The sequence below is a fragment of the Thalassophryne amazonica genome, chromosome 23 (assembly GCF_902500255.1).
Source record: "Thalassophryne amazonica chromosome 23, fThaAma1.1, whole genome shotgun sequence".
In the NCBI taxonomy this organism is placed as follows: Eukaryota; Metazoa; Chordata; class Actinopteri; order Batrachoidiformes; family Batrachoididae; genus Thalassophryne; species Thalassophryne amazonica.
Window position 1 is genome coordinate 30,790,294 of NC_047125.1, and position 17,336 is coordinate 30,807,629.

The 17,336-nt window shown below is 40.6% G+C and overlaps 1 protein-coding gene across 2 annotated transcripts in view; it reads left to right on the plus strand.

The window, feature by feature from the left end:
* Nucleotides 1-751: 751 nt before the first annotated feature.
* Nucleotides 752-17,336, plus strand: part of zgc:109889 (uncharacterized protein LOC553542 homolog) — a 30,100-nt gene continuing 13,515 nt past the window's right edge. Inside the window, exon 1 of one of the 2 annotated variants that reach the window (XM_034164745.1) lies at nt 752-998. The gene's annotated coding sequence lies outside the window, so the exon portion shown is untranslated. The remainder of the gene's footprint in view (nt 999-17,336) is intronic. The other variant, XM_034164746.1, reaches the window with a different exon arrangement.

Here is a 17,336-nt window from a genome sequence, read left to right on the forward strand (position 1 = left end):
AGTCACAGATTGTCCAAACTATACCTTTTTGGAATCTTCATGATCAGGCAAATAATGTGGAATATTTTCTAATATGACTAGAGCATCTTTTAATTTTGACCTCTGTGTAATTCTTCAATTGACCTCTACCTGACCACCGATTGAAAAATTCAAGTGGCCAATCAGTTTTTTCAAAAGAGGTTTGGCTGAGGAGTATTTCTGTCAAATTTGATGCTTTTATCACCATTTGCAGGATTCCCCTCTAAATATTCTCTTATCCACTGCACTACCATGTTTGTTTGCGTGGGTTCCCTCCGGGTGCTCCAGCTTCCTCGTACATCCAAAGACATGCAGGTTAGGTGGACTGGAAACTTTAAATTGTCCTTAGGTGTGCGTGCGGGCATGAATGTGTTTGTTTGTCTATATGTGGCTGGTGTCCTGTCCAGGGTGAACCCCGCCTCATGCTCTATGACTGCTGGGATAGGCTCCAACCAAAACCCGTGACCCTTAATTGGAGTAAGCAGGTATAGAAATGGATGGATGGATGTTTTGCACTTGAGGGCCACCATACCAGTTGTGAAATTTAAACAGGTGCACATTTTTTGTTATTTTAAATTGACTATCTCGCAGTAATTGTTTCTAATATTGTTGCTATTTGTACCAGTAATGGTAGTGCTCATTTTTATTTGTCATCTTTAAAAAAATGATACTGCTATTGTGGCTGTATTTATTGAGTTTTATTTTGAAGGGCACACTTCCAGCTGTTTTCCTGTAATTGACTGCAGCTTGATTGTCTTCAGGTCGACGGACGGCTACCTTGGAAACGGGAGAAATCCAGTCCACGCATCCGTTCTGGAAGCAGGGACCCAGATTTCTTCACTTCAGAGGCCTCTCCTCCTTCTCCTTCTCTGTCCATCCATCCATGTGTCTCTTCCTCCGCGATCATGGACGATCTGAAATGAAGCGCAGAGCGCGAGCGGCGGCGGGGAGCGAACCATTGCGTTACGGCGGGGAGGAGACGAAGGTGAGTGGGTTTTAAATCGGTTTATCGTTTGGCAGTGTGAACCCATACCGACGAGGGCCGGTTTGTTGTCGCTTCAGTAATTGAAGGCGCACTTCGTGATCGATCGGTTGTTGTTTTTGTGCTGATCAGGTGTGTCGATCAGGCTGCGACAGAATGTCACCAACTGGCTGAAGGTGTGCAGGAATTAGTCGGTGCCAGACCCCCATAAAACAAAAACAAAACAGGTTTAAGGAAAAAAAAAAAGGCCTAAAACGTTCACACAGGCCTCTTCTGCTTCCCCTCCAAGATAACAGCTTTTAATTTATTCAGTATTCCCTCATGTTGTTTTTCAATATCACTTTTGAACACCTGCGTTCTGTAATAATACAAAATAAAATCATAAGTGGTTTAATTATTGTGAATCCGCCTGTTGCTGTCTCACTGGTACTTTTCAGTTTTTTTTGTATTTTAGTAAATATACCCCAAATTTCTCAGCAATATGATGAATTTTTCCACTTCCATTTAGAGGAAGAACCCAATTTAAGGTTAAACTGGGGATTTGGATGTGGATTGTGAATTATTTGTTTCATTTCCTTTGCGTACAGAGATAAACATTTTCAGCATTTCTTTTAAAGGTGTTTTCAGATGATCTCGACAAAACTGAAATCATCGGTCTGAGGTCTAATCAAAGGAATTTTGGTGTTGATCAGGATCCAGATGTGTATTCGGAAGCAGTTTAACATCCTTTACATAGAAAGAACAGAAATTTTTAAACATTTCAACTCATTACTCAAAATGTTTTTGGTTGATTGTCACAGCTCTTGGTGAAATCATTGACATTACCATGAGATGGAATCAGTGAAGTTTGATCAAGATTCAGATGTAGATTCTAAACTTCTGTTTTTAATAACATAATGGACCTTTTTTGCTTTTTCTTTTGACATTTCAGTCATTTACTCAAAATATTTTGATGTAATCTCCTCAAAACTGAATGAAACTAGTAAGTAAATGAGTTCCTCCAGCTGCTTCCTTGTTTTGCACTCAGGGTCACCACAACAAATCCAAGGTGGCTCTGCATGTTGATTTGGCACAGGTTTTATGCCGGATGCCTTTTCTGATGCAACTCTACATTACATGGAGAAATGTGGCAGGGGTGGGATTTGACCCGGGAACCTTCCGCACTGAAACCAAGCACACTAACCACTTGGCCACCACTCAAACCAGGATGAAACTATTTATCTTTAAAATAGGATAAGCCAGTTGCATATTGTTGCATATTGATCCATAGTGATTGGCTAATTATCAGATTTACAATTGTTTGGTTGCAGAAGTTGGGAAAATGCTCAGTTGTACAATATAGAATAGTTTATTCCATTTTGACAGTTATTGGGATTAGGATGGAAATTCTAGCTTTTTTTTTTTCTTCCATTTGCGTAGCAAGATGGATGATTCAATCAATTTATCAGAACTTTTTCAGCCAATCATGAAATATAAAACAATCATTCACAAAATCAGTCAGTCATGAATATCCAGTGATCCAGATCAATGACATTAAAACATAAATTTACCCAAGCCTGATTTTTTTTTTTTTTTTTAAGAAGGAAATCAAAGGAAATCAAAACAATAATCCAAAATGATTCATTGCTATATTTCAATAGAAAACATTTCAAGTATTTTCTGTTATTGTGCAGAGAATTAATTGTAAAATGTTCAGTAAATGAATCAATAAAAATAATTATGCTGAGTTGAAACTCTGCACATTCATAAACGTGTGGCTTCACTTTTGTTCGTTTTGTGAGATTCTGCACATTTGTCCAACAGGCAAGAATGGCGGAATCTGACACAAAACCAAATGTTTAACGGGATAAATTTGGTGTGAAGGCCGAGGCTTACTCCAACAATCTAGGAAGTGGAATGACTTTAAACTTTGAGCACTAAAAGCAACAGTTGGTTTGAGAAGAATACAACACTGTCATCTGCAAATGAACTCACTCAGTCTGAGCTGAGTCCCACTGCGGTCAGCAGCAGCGGAGTTGTTTCCCGTCTGGCCTGCAGCCGGGATGAGCAGACTTCAGAGAATAGTTTCTTTGTGTGAAGCCGCTTGTGCTCATAACTTATGTAAGAGAATCATCGAGGAAAGAGGGTGAAGAAGGTCCCAAACAAGCACACATGATATGCAGCTCTCACACTTCGTGCAGCAAAGATAAAGGAGGGGCAGCATTGTGCGTGCTCACAGCTGAGGCCAAAAAGGTCATGTTTATGCTTTTAAGAGGCTTTTTCTACAGGAGGTTTTAATTCCATTGACAGATTCTCTCTGATGATAACCGTCCATACAATCCAGATTTGCAGTGATAAACTTTTAATAATTTATTATTTCCTAGCATGGAGAGCTCCTGTAGTGACTGTGCTAGGCAGTGTTTTATAGTAACAAAGTAAAAATACTTCACTACTGTACTTAAGTATGTTTTGGGAGACTTTGTACTTTACTTGAGTTTTTTAAATTCAGCTTACTTTCACTTTTACTTGATTACATTTCTGACCTTAATTGCATACTTCTACTCTGATACATTTTCTATGCGCCATGCCGTTACTTATTACAAAAAACACACACACATGAAAAAAGTCGTGTTTTCACACAGAGACACCACTGATTACTAGTGACTGCAACGAAGTCAGGCCGATTTGTCATGAGGTATGTCCGGTAGGCTTTTTTGCAGTTGCGCACTTGGGGGGTGTTTGTTAGGAAAATGATCATTTCTCTACATTGATTACAGACCTGCAGCAGGTCTGTAATCAACTTTTCTACAGCGCGGCTTTCTTTTGAACCTTGAACCAATCGAAGCAGTGATTCGCAGGTCGAAGCAGTGCTTTGATCTACAATTCATGGATTCATTGTTTTATTTCAGTTTATCCTAATTTTTCCCCACTAAACCCTGAACAGCAGTAATTTTTAATATTTTTATGTTAAACGACCTGTTATGGTGTTCTGAAACAGTTGATAGATGTATTTTATAACTTAAAAACGAGACCGATGCTAATGCGTTAGCATGTCTATGGCATTTTCAATGTTAAAGTTAGCATTAAGCTGTTCACATCAGCACATTTGTGTTGATTTGTTTCTGTATAATTAATGGCTCAGCGTTCGTTGTCGTAAAAGAGTCAAATTGTAATTTTTTTTTTTATTCATATATTATAGCAACAACAATAATAGTCTACATAATAGACAATAATAGTCAATAATAATAGACTAATAATGTTACAATACAATTTTAGAGAAAGAGACAAAAAGAACCAGATGAAACCAAACAGAAAAGCTAAAACCATGTAACAATGAAAATAAATAAATACATATAGAAATAAATAACTGTTTCCTGTGAACACCTAGTGAGTAGCCTACTCTTGTTTAGGTTTTGAAACGTTGTTTCTGAAGTGTTTTTGTGTGATGTGCACAATTTTCAGTATTTTGACTAATACTACCAGTCATTTACAAGCCTAGATAAACTTTACATGAAAAAAAATCTGTCCGTTTTTGATTATTAACATTTACTTGTACTTTACTTTCAGTACTTGAGTACATTTAGTTGTACATTACTTGTCATACTTAAGTACAATAAATACTAGATACTTTAAGACTTTTACTTGAGTAGCATTTCAATCAGTGACTTGAACTTCTGCCAAAGTCATCTTTTAATGGGTATCTGTACTTTTACTTAAGTGTGATTTTCCGGTACTTTATACAACACTAGTGCTAGGCTACATCTAAGTAGTATAGCTAAGATGAAATAGCAATTATAATTGAAATGTCTGTGTAATAAAAAAAAAAAAGAGGTGGGGGGCAATCCAGGATCCTCATATGGAACCCAGTCAGTACCAAATATGAATGGGGTTCTTCCTCTTGATAAGTTTTGAAGTGATGAGCAGAACAATTTTTGAACAGTTTAATAAAATGTTACAAATGATTTCAAACAATTTCACAATCGAAAAAGATAAGAATGTTCTGGGTTTCACCTCTCGATACAGTCTAGTGGAAATCTAGAAAAATCACGCAGTTTTCAAAAGGATGTAAAACAAGTTTTAAAAATTGTTCAGTTTCCACATCCAGATCCAGATCAACATCAAAATATGAATGTGGTGAATCTCCTCAAAAAAACCCAGGGCCTCAAGTATAAAGGCTGTGTACGCACAAAACGTGGCGTACGTCCTTCTCCACGCTAATGTTCAGATGTATCAAAAGTGAAATGACTGTGGAAATGTGTGGTGTCCCACACCAAGTTCCTGGCTGGTGTACGCACGTTTCTACAGCTGTTGTTCCTCTGGTGACACATAGAGGTGATGCTGGGAAACTGTTTTTTTTTTTTTTTTGTAACTTTTTATTTAAGGTATTTTTGTCACAATAAGAACACTGAGAAAAACAGAGAGGGGAAAAAAACAAACAAAACAAATGAAAACTTGAGGTCATTAAGTAAATGCACATCACGATCAGTACATAACTGATTAACCTATGTTGTTGATTCTGTCATTCATGTAAGCGGACCATTTTCCCCACCTTCTCTCTCCAATTTCTTTTTGTAGCCGTAAGGAATAGGTCATCTGTTTGAGTAAGTGTAAATGTTTTACAATGCCAACAAATGTGCCCACAGTGGGGGTGTCTTTCTGAAGCCAATATTTAGTGATTGCCTTCTTCCCTGCAGCCATCAGAATTTTTAGGAGATACTCATCATCTTTGTCCAATTCCTCAGAAAAATTACATAAATACAGATAAAGAAATGTCACATCCACACTTAAACCCAAAACCTTAACAATAACTTCCGTCACCTCCCTCCAGTAAGTCTGGATGGGGGGCACAACCAAAATATGTGGGCACGGTCCGCCATGTTTTCTCCACATTCTCTCCAGCATCCCAGCTGAGTGTCTGTCTGTTTGCTTTTTTGCTTAGGGGTTATAAAGAAGCGAATCAGATTCTTCCAGCAAAAGTCTCTCCACCCCAATGAATTAGTAGTAGTTGACTGTGTTAACCAAGCGTTCACCCATATGTCCTTTGTTATTACAATGTCCAGTTCTTTTTCCCAGCGTTGCTTCACATATTCTGTGGAGTCCTTCTTAAGAGATGTGACAGCATGGTACAGTTTACTTATCAGTCCCTTACTGCTCCTGCAGTTATATGCATCAACAAATAACTGAACAACCTTAGACCATTCTTTCTGGTCAGAGTCCCTAACCTCTTTACAGAAATAATCAGAGATTTGTAAGTATCTGTAAAAATCCTGTCTCCTCAACCCATAGACCTTACATAAATGTTCAAAACTATGAGGTGTTCTGTCTTTAACTATTGTACATAGAGATGTGATACCACGATAAACCCATTGTTTGTATCTGAAATCATACAATGATGGCTTATAGTCAGGGTCATAAGCAGGCCAACTGAGTAGTTTTATCTCCCTCTGGAGCTGATAGCGTTGAACAGTTTCAAACCATATCTTCAATGATAGGTTCACCCAGTCACTCTCTATCTGTGGTCTTGCCTTATCCTTGTCAGTACAACCTATTAATGATTGTAATGGGACATCTGTTAAAGATGTCTCTATGTCTTTCCATTTAGCTTTATAAGATGGGTTGCATAGACAAACAAGTGGCCTTAGCTGAGCTGATATTTAATAATCCTTTAAGGATGGGAGCGCCATGCCCCCCTGCTCCCTTGATAACTGGAGTGTGGAAAACTTCACCCTTGGCCTCTTATTGTTCCATACAAATAATGAAATGTGCCTATTCCATTCTCTGAATTGTTTTGTAGGGATGTCTATAGGAAGTGACAAAAAAAGATAAAGTAATCTGGGCAAGATGTTCATCTTAACTGTTCTAATTCTATTGCCAAAGTCAAGAGGGACGAGACTCCATCTATTAAGATCCTCATATATTTTTTTACTAACATTATTATAATTACTTTGGAATAGCTGAGACAGATCTTTAGTCAAATATACTCCTAAGTATTTAATTTAGGTAGAATGCCAGTTGAGCGTATATTTTGTTTTAAGTTCCTGTGTGGGAGCAAAATTAAATGTCATAACCTGTGTTTTATTTGTGTTGAGAACATAACCTGAATATTTCCCATATGTTTCCAGCATGTCCATTAAAATAGGTAGACCAGTGGCTGGTTCAGACAATGTGACAAGTACATCATCGGCATATAGACTTACTTTGTATTCCTCTCCTCCAATGGAGATACCTGTTAGATGCTGGGAAACTGTTAATGGTGTGAAAGCAAGAAGTCATCAGAGTGATGTGCACACCAGAGACACACTGATGAACAATTAACACACCCACATGTTTGCAATTATATGGGTGGATATAAATGCATGCGGAAAGTGATGAAGACAGCAGCATTAACGATGGTTGTGTTAGCGTTGTTAGAGGACTTTGCAAATGGTGCAATTCAGTGAGAGCGTGTATTCAAAGAAGGCGAGGATTTACTTGCAATTCATGATAATTGGCTCATAAGCCAATTTCATGTACCAAGGCCAGTGTTACTGGAGTTGTGTGCAGAACTACTGCTGGCCCACAGCGCAATGCAGTGAGGAGCCAGGGGTTGTCTATGCACACACAGGTGCTGACCATGCTGGGGTTCCTGGCAACAGGGGCATTCCAGCGGGAACTAGCTGATCAGTCAGGAGTGTGCCAGTCAACCTTGAGTCGAGCCATGCCAGCTGTGTGGAACGCAATCATCCAAATGTCATCCAGGTACATCACATTTCAACATTAAAGCACAATTTGCAGTGAGAGCCAGTTTCCCTAATGTAATTAGAGCTACTGACTGCACACATATTGCTATGAAGGTGCCATCACATGATTAATTTGTTAGTAGGAAATATGTTCATTCCATCAGTGTTCAAATCATATGTGATGCACTGATGCACCAGGTTGGGAACAGGCTAGAGGCTGGCATGGTGCGTGATGGGTGGCTGCTTGGTGAGGAAGTAGTTTATTTGTGTAATTGTTCCGAACGAAATGGGCATGTGTGCATTCAAATATGTATGTTGTTGTTATTAATGTATTTTTGTTTCGCTTGATGGTGAAACTAGAGCTGCAGATCTTAACAGGCCCCTGCTTGTCTCCCTGTGTTCAGTATTTGTCAATAAACAAGTTGTCACACACTATCAGCTGTGGCACATCTTATTTATTTTTAACTTCAGTGTGTGTGCGCTGCTCTGAGCCCACAGCGTTTACAGCCTCACACACATGTGCACACATGCTCCCATTAACTTTATTTCCATTTGTTTATTCTGTTTGACAGGGTACCAAACAAACTATCCTGTATGTCTCCACTTCATTTCCAGTCATCTGTAGCTGACACTTGGTATAATTTCTTTTCTGTGTTCATGTGAAGTAATCGGACAGAGGGGAATCCCAGCTCCCAGGGCATATTTACATGGATTTGCATATTTAAATAGGGCGTGGAAAGAGAGGAGTTTAGTACATCTGCATGTGTGCTCAATTCCATGTTCAGTGGGATGTACAAACGGAACGTGCTTGGATCCATGCGTGCGCACACTTTGACACATCTGGATATATTTCTGCATGCGCCAGATTCGTGGTTTTAGCGTACACCGTTTCAGTAGGAAATCCACACAAGTTTTTGTACATGAGGCCCCAGATTTGTAGAGGTTGGCTGAAATTAGTTGGGTTTTTTTTCCCAGAGGATCTTGGACTTCATAAGTTAGCCGGACCATCTCTGTCTGAGTACAGACGGCACATTATTCTTCTGTGATTTCAGACGCTCTCTCACTGAACCCCAGCCTGGGTTTTGGACTCTCGTTTGAAGCCTTCAATGTAGCTGTCCTTCCAGAGCCTCCGGATGAGACACATGTTGCGTGCGCGTGGTTGTGGTTTAATGCTTTGAATTAACTGTGAGGATGTGGCGTCTTCAGGGTGCACTCAGCCTGAGTGATGTGGCCACTTACAGATCCGCTTCAGTCTGAGTCTGAGTGTGATGGATTGGACTCGGTCGCTCTCTCGTGACTCTTGCTCTGCCTTCTCAGTGAAATATTTTAATGTGTTAATTTATCTGAGATCTCTGGTTTCCTGCCTCCAACCAAAAATATGAATCCTGAAAAAAATCTAAAATACTATTGTTTTTTTTTTGTTTGTTTTTTTTGCCCTTTGAACCCATGATTTCAAGATCAGCAAAGTTATTTTAAGTAGACGAAAATTGAGATTATGTCAATCAATTTTATGTTGATCTTCTTGTTTTAAGTTGGTTCAACCAAAATATTTTACTTTGTTGGGCCAGTCGACCCAAATAATTGGCTCTGAAGTTAAGTTAACTCAAATTCTGTGCAGCTTAATTTTTTTTCGTCAGTGTCTCACTCTCTCTTTTTGTGTCTGTTGTTGGTTATATTTTCACGGCTGGCACATTCAGACTCACTCAGCTGGTTTGGGGTTTGTTGTCAGTACCTTTGGTTGACCCTGTCTAATGTTGCGATGGGGAATGTTTGAGGTGTTACTGGTGGTTCTGTTGGTGAATCTGTTGATGCAGGACTGACCCTGAACATCCACGTCGGGCCACAGGCCCTGGACCATGGGAGAATGCTTCCATGGTTGGCATGACAACAGTGACACCATGATGCTTTTAAAAATTTTTTCACTGGAACCTGTTGTGAACGGTCACCAATATGGTTTAACATACGACATTTAACGCACTTTGCAAAATAAACAATAGTATTAATAAAGTTTGGCGACGTTGCAAGTGAGTTGTAGTGGATCAGAAGTCGTAATGCATCAGTTCGAGGCCCGTTTTCTGAAACACTAGCTCGTGTAGGGTGGGAGTGATGACCAGCCGGTCCACAGAAGGTGAAGATGCCATGTTGTAAGCATTTTCTGACTGGATGCTCAGCAGACGGCTTCGATTTCACTGAACTTTCAGTTCTTCACTTCCTGCAGCAGGATTTCATTGGAACGCAAAAAAAAAAAAAAAAATCAAAGGCGTGTGGCTTCAGTTATCCTGGACAGGGCAGGGACGCCTCTGTGATGTTTAACTGAAGACAGTTGTTCTAATACACAGAACTTAATGCAGATTTATATGGAAAAAAATACCCACCACCTTATTGATTCACATTTTCTCAGTGTGAGGAACAAAAATTGTGATTATGGTGTTATATTTAATATTATTGCAATATTAAAATTGCAGAATGTAATGTGTATTACACGTTTTGAATAATAACTTAACGCAATCTTAGAAGAGCTACTTTACTTTACTTCTAATGATGAGAAAACGCTGCCTGATAATGAGGCGAAATATTCAGAAGCAGATGGCATGTTGTTATCCCACTTTATGGTTTTGTCACTTTAATTATGTGATAAGAAGTATGTCAGGGAACCAAAGTTGGAATAATAATAATGTGTTAAAGGGCCACCTTAAGGCAAGATAAACAGTCAAGAGTGCAAACAGTGATAATTCCAAATTCAACAGTTTAAGGCTTCTGCAAGAGGAAAAGTGGTGTTTAATCTTGAATTATTTTTAGGCCTGCTGACACTCGCTGGGGGGAACATAAAATAAACCACTCCAAATGTGAGCATTAAAGTTAAGTGATGTGCTCATTACTGATGTCATCCTGCCACAGTCCGCAAGGCAGCACAGATGTCAGGTGTGATACAAGACTTAAAATTAGTAGCTTTAACAGCACCAATGTATTGCATAATGTGTGAGAGTGTTTCATGAACAAAACAAAGAACATCTGCAGTGCAGAAATAAACTGTTTGGTGAGGCCGGTGATTCTAACTTTTATTATTAGGAGTCAAAATCTGTGAAGTAGATGTCAGATTCTGATGTCTTATGCTGAATGGTCTGATTACTAATTGTAACTGTAATTGATGCAGACAGCATCAGGAGTTTTTAACTACACACTGATGTCAGCTGACTGCCAATAATAACAATAAATAAGAATAATAAGCGATTAGTGTGCTGTCAATCACACTAAAATAACTGTTCCTTCATGGAAAATAGTTTGTGAGAGAGAATACCAGCATCAAAACGCTGCAGATTCACTGAAATGATCGACATCCAAATGAATGAATAGTCGGTGCTCCTTGTTGGCTTTATGAACAAAATAGTTCTGGCATGGCGGGGGTTCTCGTTGGCCTGACCAAAGACACACCCAGATTTCTCGTGGTGGCAGCAGATAGATGGTTGCTTCCTAGAGGCCGGGAAAGATGTGACTTGATGTCATCATATGATGCCAGATCAGTTTTGATCATCTTTTTACATTTTAATATGGCTGGAGTTTCAAAATCCTGCACTTCAGTGTGTGTCAACAAAATATACACCCGAAGCAGCTTATGTTAGATGTCTGTTACATATGTCACAGAAGTCCATATTTGGCCTGCTGTGTATGCTGTGAGACACACCCACTGAGTGCATCTGAGTTCATGTCACACACCCACTTTTTGGCTTCATACTTTAACACCTGTTGTTAAGACGCCTGATGAGCCATATTATCTCATAATTATACTCCCCCTTTAAATAAAGGAACTGATGATTTATTCCTGATCTGGTTTGTAGCTTCATCGTTTCCATGCTAACCTCAGTCCTGTCTCCTGTTTACACTTTGATCCTGACCCAGCTCTGCTTTAATCTGGCCTGTGTTTTCCTGCTTCGGCCTCACTGTCTGTAAGCTCCAGGCCGGCAGACCCAGCTTCCTCTGAATGTGTGCGGCTCTGTCAGGTCACATGATTCCTCTGGATGACTTGCTGCGATCGCGCTGAGGTGACACATTTAATTGTGAATGTCGAGGTCGCTGAGGGGCATGCGGAGGGTTCACAGCGCACACAGAATGGAGCGTCTGTGGCTGACCTGTTTACTGACCGCGTCACAAAGCAGACCTGTCCGCTGTAACGCCACTCTGTCTTAAACCTAGCATGGACGTGTGTAGCTCAAAGCGATTAATCAAACACGTGTTGTAAGACCACAAGTGGCTTGTTCTTCTTTTGTAATAATCTGATTCCTCAGGGGTGTGTGGAGTTAAATTTTCAAGAAAAGACAGGTTGACTGGACACCCTGACATCTGCCAGAAACAACAACAACAAAAGATGTATAAAATAAAAGATTCATTCATTTATCATTATTGAGATAAAAGATTGAAATAAATGTGATAATGATTTGGGAAAACAAATCTATCTGTAAACGGCAGATTTAATATTATTTTGCACAATAGAAACTCTTGGAAATTTTTTACTCGGAGTCCCCACAGAGCATCCTGCACGGATCTGCATGCGCCTTTTTTGCCCTTCTGATGCAGGCCGTGATGCGTGGATGGAGACGTGGGTTGTGGGTGGTTTTGAATTCAGAGAGCGGGTTCTTGGTAGGCATTCTGCCTCACACCAGGTGCTCGGATGACTTGCAGAATTTCAACACTTCATTCATTCTGTCGTGGTCAGACAGCTCGTTTTCTCACCCAGGGATGAAAATGCTTCCAACGAAACCATGATGACAAGTTCAAAGTCTGCTGCTGCTGCTGCAGCTCCTCTGACAAATTAAAATCGAGGCGAGCAGAAAATCCACAGCCCTTGACTCCTCACACTGTTGTGCTTCATTTGTTTTTAGGCGGGATTAGTGAGAAAATGGGCAACAAAGCGCCGTCATACATGTGATCATTTGGTGCAGCGACTCCTCACCCAAAAGCAGCAGCAGATACAGACATCAAAGAGGGAGGGGGGAGGCAGGGGGTGTGTAGGATGGAGGAGGAGAAAGGAGGCTGCAGACGCCGTCTGAACGTGAGGCTGCCAGTTGAAATTTAATTTCTAACATCACAGCGATGCGGTGGCGTTTGTTCCTGGTGGTTGTGCTCGTTTGTCAGCTGACATTTTGACCATCAAACCAGCAGAGCGCTTTGAGCGCTGCACAGCAGAAACAGCAGAAACCTGATTTGGTTAGAAAACATTAGGTCGGTTTCAGTGAGTTGGCGCGCTCACGTCTTTTCACAGCTGCGTGCACACTGTCCAGGATTATTTCCCAAAATCACAGCCACCATTTAACCACACGCATCAGGCGCTTTGATCAACCGCCAATCACAATAAGACTTTTCCATCCTTGTTGCTTTATCTGTTTCTGAAAAACTCACCCAAATGGTGCCTAATATTAAAAAAGTTCAGGTTTTATATAACAAATTTCTTGCTTTTCCCCGAGTCTCCCATCCTGCCTCTTTCTGCATTTTTTCAGTTTGTTTTTGTAAACGGAAATTGGCCTAAAAATGTCATAACATGAATACAAACAGTGATTATGCAAATATAAGTTAAGTTAACATTTTTAATGATAAAAATGCCTCAATGATGTAGGATGAGTGTTTTGTGTTGCTGACCAGCATGAGCAGGTGACCTACTGACCCCCCTTTAATTTGACCTCCGTCTTCCTGCGTTACTGTTGGTAACGTCTTCCTCTGCCTGTGCTAATTAGCCTGTAAAATATTTACAGTGAGGGGGAAAAAGTACAATTTTAACAAGGCGAAGAAACAGTTTCTTTAAATGCTGCAGTACTACCTACAGTAAGTATGTCAGATTTTCTGTCTTCAATTTCAAAGATATGATAATAACATCTAATAATAATCAGGTCAGAGTTTTTTATGGCACCTGTTAGGAACTGACCCCTCTAGAAATGCTCATAAATCATGAAATATATAGTTTTTAGATCTTTTAAAGTTAGGAATATACTTTTGAGATATTCTACATAATTTAGGTCAGGAGACGTGACACGGTTTGACCTCTTTCCCTGGCTGTGATTGGCTAATAGAGCTCTGTATATTTAAGAGGAGTCAGTCGTCTTGCTTTTGTCAGAAGTTAATCAGTAAATGTAATTTAATTTGTGACAAATGCTCTGTTTCTCCAGGTGAAGTCTTTTTGTCATTACTAATTCTGACACAGATGCAACCACGTCTTGCAGGGTGTTCTTGAGCTGACAAACAGTTGTGATGTTTGTTTGTTTTTCCACAGTAGGGAAGCAGTTCTTCTGTTGTCCACTCCAGTCTTCCTCACTGGTCTTCCAGGCCTCTTTGTCCTTTTCAGAATGTACATGTCAGTTTTTATGTTGTTTAGTTTTATTTTCAACCTGGTGATGGCTTGCTTTAATGACACATCTGAAATTAAACGTGTGCAGCAACAAACCCCAAAATGACAACTGTCCCACTTTAAATGAGCTTGACACCGTCATCCATTTAAGCTCCTCAAAATGTCAGTTAAATTGGACATACAGCAGGTGAAATTATCGTCTTTGTCCAATTCCGTGTGGACGTCGATGCACGGTGACAAAGCCTCGTGTCCGTGGTAACTTCATCGTACTCGGTATATGATCCAATTATATCATTATGAAGCATCAGCACCTGACATTTCCATGAGTTAGTGTAGAAAGCTAATTAGCCATGATTATAGCGGGGGGTGGGGGGGTGCAGGTTGCTGTGAGTGTGTCTTAGCGCGGTCAGAGAGCTGTGAGTATATTTCAGTATTGGTCATGGAGCAGATGGGCAGTAACAACATTAGCTGACCTGCGCCTGGTTCACCTCGTTTGGTTGTTGTTACATTAATTAATACCGACTGTCTCGTGCACACGCACAGTGTGCACGTGAAGCTACGCACGTTTAAAACCCACACAGCTCTGTTTTTTGATTCTTTTGTCCCTGCAGTCCTGATGTGGGTAGCTGTGTCTCTGTTGGCGGTTTAGCTCCAAACTTGGTCGTATTGGTGCTCCCCCTGGGGACACGTTTGGGTGCAGCAAGTCATTGTTCCTTTGGATCAGGAGGATAAAGTCTGAGCTGATTACAGCTGTAATCACACCCACAGTCCTCAGAACTAAACAGGGACGACGGTTCAGGCAGAGGACGTGAACTTTGGATAGTTTTTAGTCTGTTTGCTTTGGTTTCATCGTCAGCGGGTGTCTGTTAGCTCAGTTCCCACAAATTAATCAGAGTAGGACATCTTTGCTAAGTATTTTAGTTACGTCCGGTCGTCTTACTTACTGTAACTCATCACTGACGATAGCTGAGTAACCTTGAGTTGTTTACGTAGCTGTAGATGATAGTCACGGCCGACAGCACGACGGAAACCTCTGACTCGTGATCGTTGGAGTCTTCCAACTGCGGCGGTTTTCTCAGCCACAGTGTGTCACCTCGTTGTAGCCGAGGTCGTAGTCTGTTACGCTGTTAGCAACATACTGCTGGCGTTGAAGTAACACTTGGACAACAAAACAATGTGATGGACTGATGACGCTGACCCGTTGTTGAACGGTTATGAAGGAGACATCATTCAAAACCAATGCCAAAGTCACAGGGATGCCCATCAATCCTCTCTCTCCTCTTTCTGCTTCCCTCCTTCACCCTGTTCTGTCCATCTCTCTTTCATACTATTTTCGGAGTTGTGCTGAATTCCACATTTGAGCAGATTCGTAGCAGCCAAGCTGAGTTGCCATGACAATGTTCCCGTGGCTCCACAGCACGCTTTTTCTTCTTTCTCCTCCTTGTCATTTTAATTTCATCTTCCATTTGGTGATTTTTGAGCCAAAAAAGTATGCAGATATCTTAAATTGTAAAGCTCGTAGGTGTCATTATGAGGCTTTATTTGTTTACAGAACATTGGTTTGGTTTATATTCTGACCTGGACATGTAGCCTCTAGAATGTAGTGAGGGAAAAGATGAGAGTCCATCTGCTCTTATTTCTGAACAAAATAATTCAACACCAGTAAGTGTTATCACTGTGGAACTTAACATATTAAAGGGTTGGATAATGAGGACAAACTCTCTCATATATGGAAAATTTTTAATGCAGGAGATCAGTTAAAAACACTTTTGTTTTGCCTACTTTCACACCAGACTGGGGTGTGCATTGTGAACCTCACGAAGAGGACGTCAATAACCTGAGTACCTGCATCACGGACTACACTAATTTCTGCGTGGAATACAATGTGTCCCCAGCAATAAACCCTGGGTTACCTCTGAATTAAAGGCCCTGCTTAATGTGAAGACGGGGGTTTTTAGATCTGGGGACAAGGAGGAGCTGAGAAAGGTGCAGAAGAAGCTGAAGAGGGGGATACGGACAGGCAAAGACCGCTACAGGAGGCAACTGGAGGAGCACCTCCAGTTTTTGGTAGCATGGCCCAAGCAGTGGGTCACCCCTTTGAGTCTGGTCTGCTTGAGGTTTCTTCCTCAGCATCATCAGAGGGAGTTTTTCTTTACTACTGTCGCCTGTGTTCCTGTTTCAGGGGTTGGTAAAGTTTGATCTTACTTGTGTGAAGCGCCTTGAGGTGGCTTTGTTGTGATTTGGCACTATATAAACGAAGTAAATTGAATTGAATTGAGCACATTGCAGGAAGCAACATCGGAGAAGTCTATAGAGGTCTGAAAACCATCTCAGTTCACTCTAAGGATAGTGGGAGGGGCTCAGTATTTGGAGACCAGGACTTGGCAAATGAGCTGAATTTTTTTAACAGATTTGACACATAGAGATTGTGGAGAAGTAAAAATACCTGGGTGTTCACCTTAACAACACACTGGACTGGACACACAACACAGATGTCCCATACAAGAAGGACCAAGGTCATCTTCACCTGTTAAGGAGACTGAGGTCCATTGCTGTGTGCAGGACACTGCTGAAAATCTTTTATGACTCTGTGGTGGCATCTGCCATAATTTACTCTGTGGTCTGCTGGAGCTGTACAAGTTCAGAGAGGGACAGGAAGAGACTCAATAGATTAGTCAGAATGGTTGGCTCAGTCCTGGAATGTAATCTGGACCTCATAGGGGTGGTAGGTGAGAGGAGGATGTTAGTTAAACGGACATCAATTATGGACAACCCCTCTCACCCTTAAAATGAGACTATGGACTATACTACTATATATATATACTATACTATATATGAGACTATACTACTTAAGCAGCTCCCACAGTCATTCATTCCAACTGCAGTCAGACTGTATAATACCTCACAATTTTTAGCAACATAACCACCTGCTGATTTTCCATTATTAACTACATCTTCCACCACCTTTTGTGCTTTATTACATGCACAACTGTGCAATTCATCCTGTGCAATAATTTTACCATATTTATACGTACATACTTATACATGAGCATGTGATGGTTGGTGGTTTAGTGGTCAAGCATTGGGCTTGAGACCAGAGGATCCTCTGTTCAAACCCCAGCCTGACCAGAAAATCACTAAGGGCCCTTGGGGAAGGTCCTTAATCCCTGAGTTGCTCCTGGTGTGTCGTGAGTGCCTTGCATGGCAGCACCCTGATATTGGTGTGCGTTTGTGTGAATGGGTGAATGTGAGGAATAATTGTAAAGTGCTTTGAGCATCCGATGCAGATGGAAAAGCACTATAT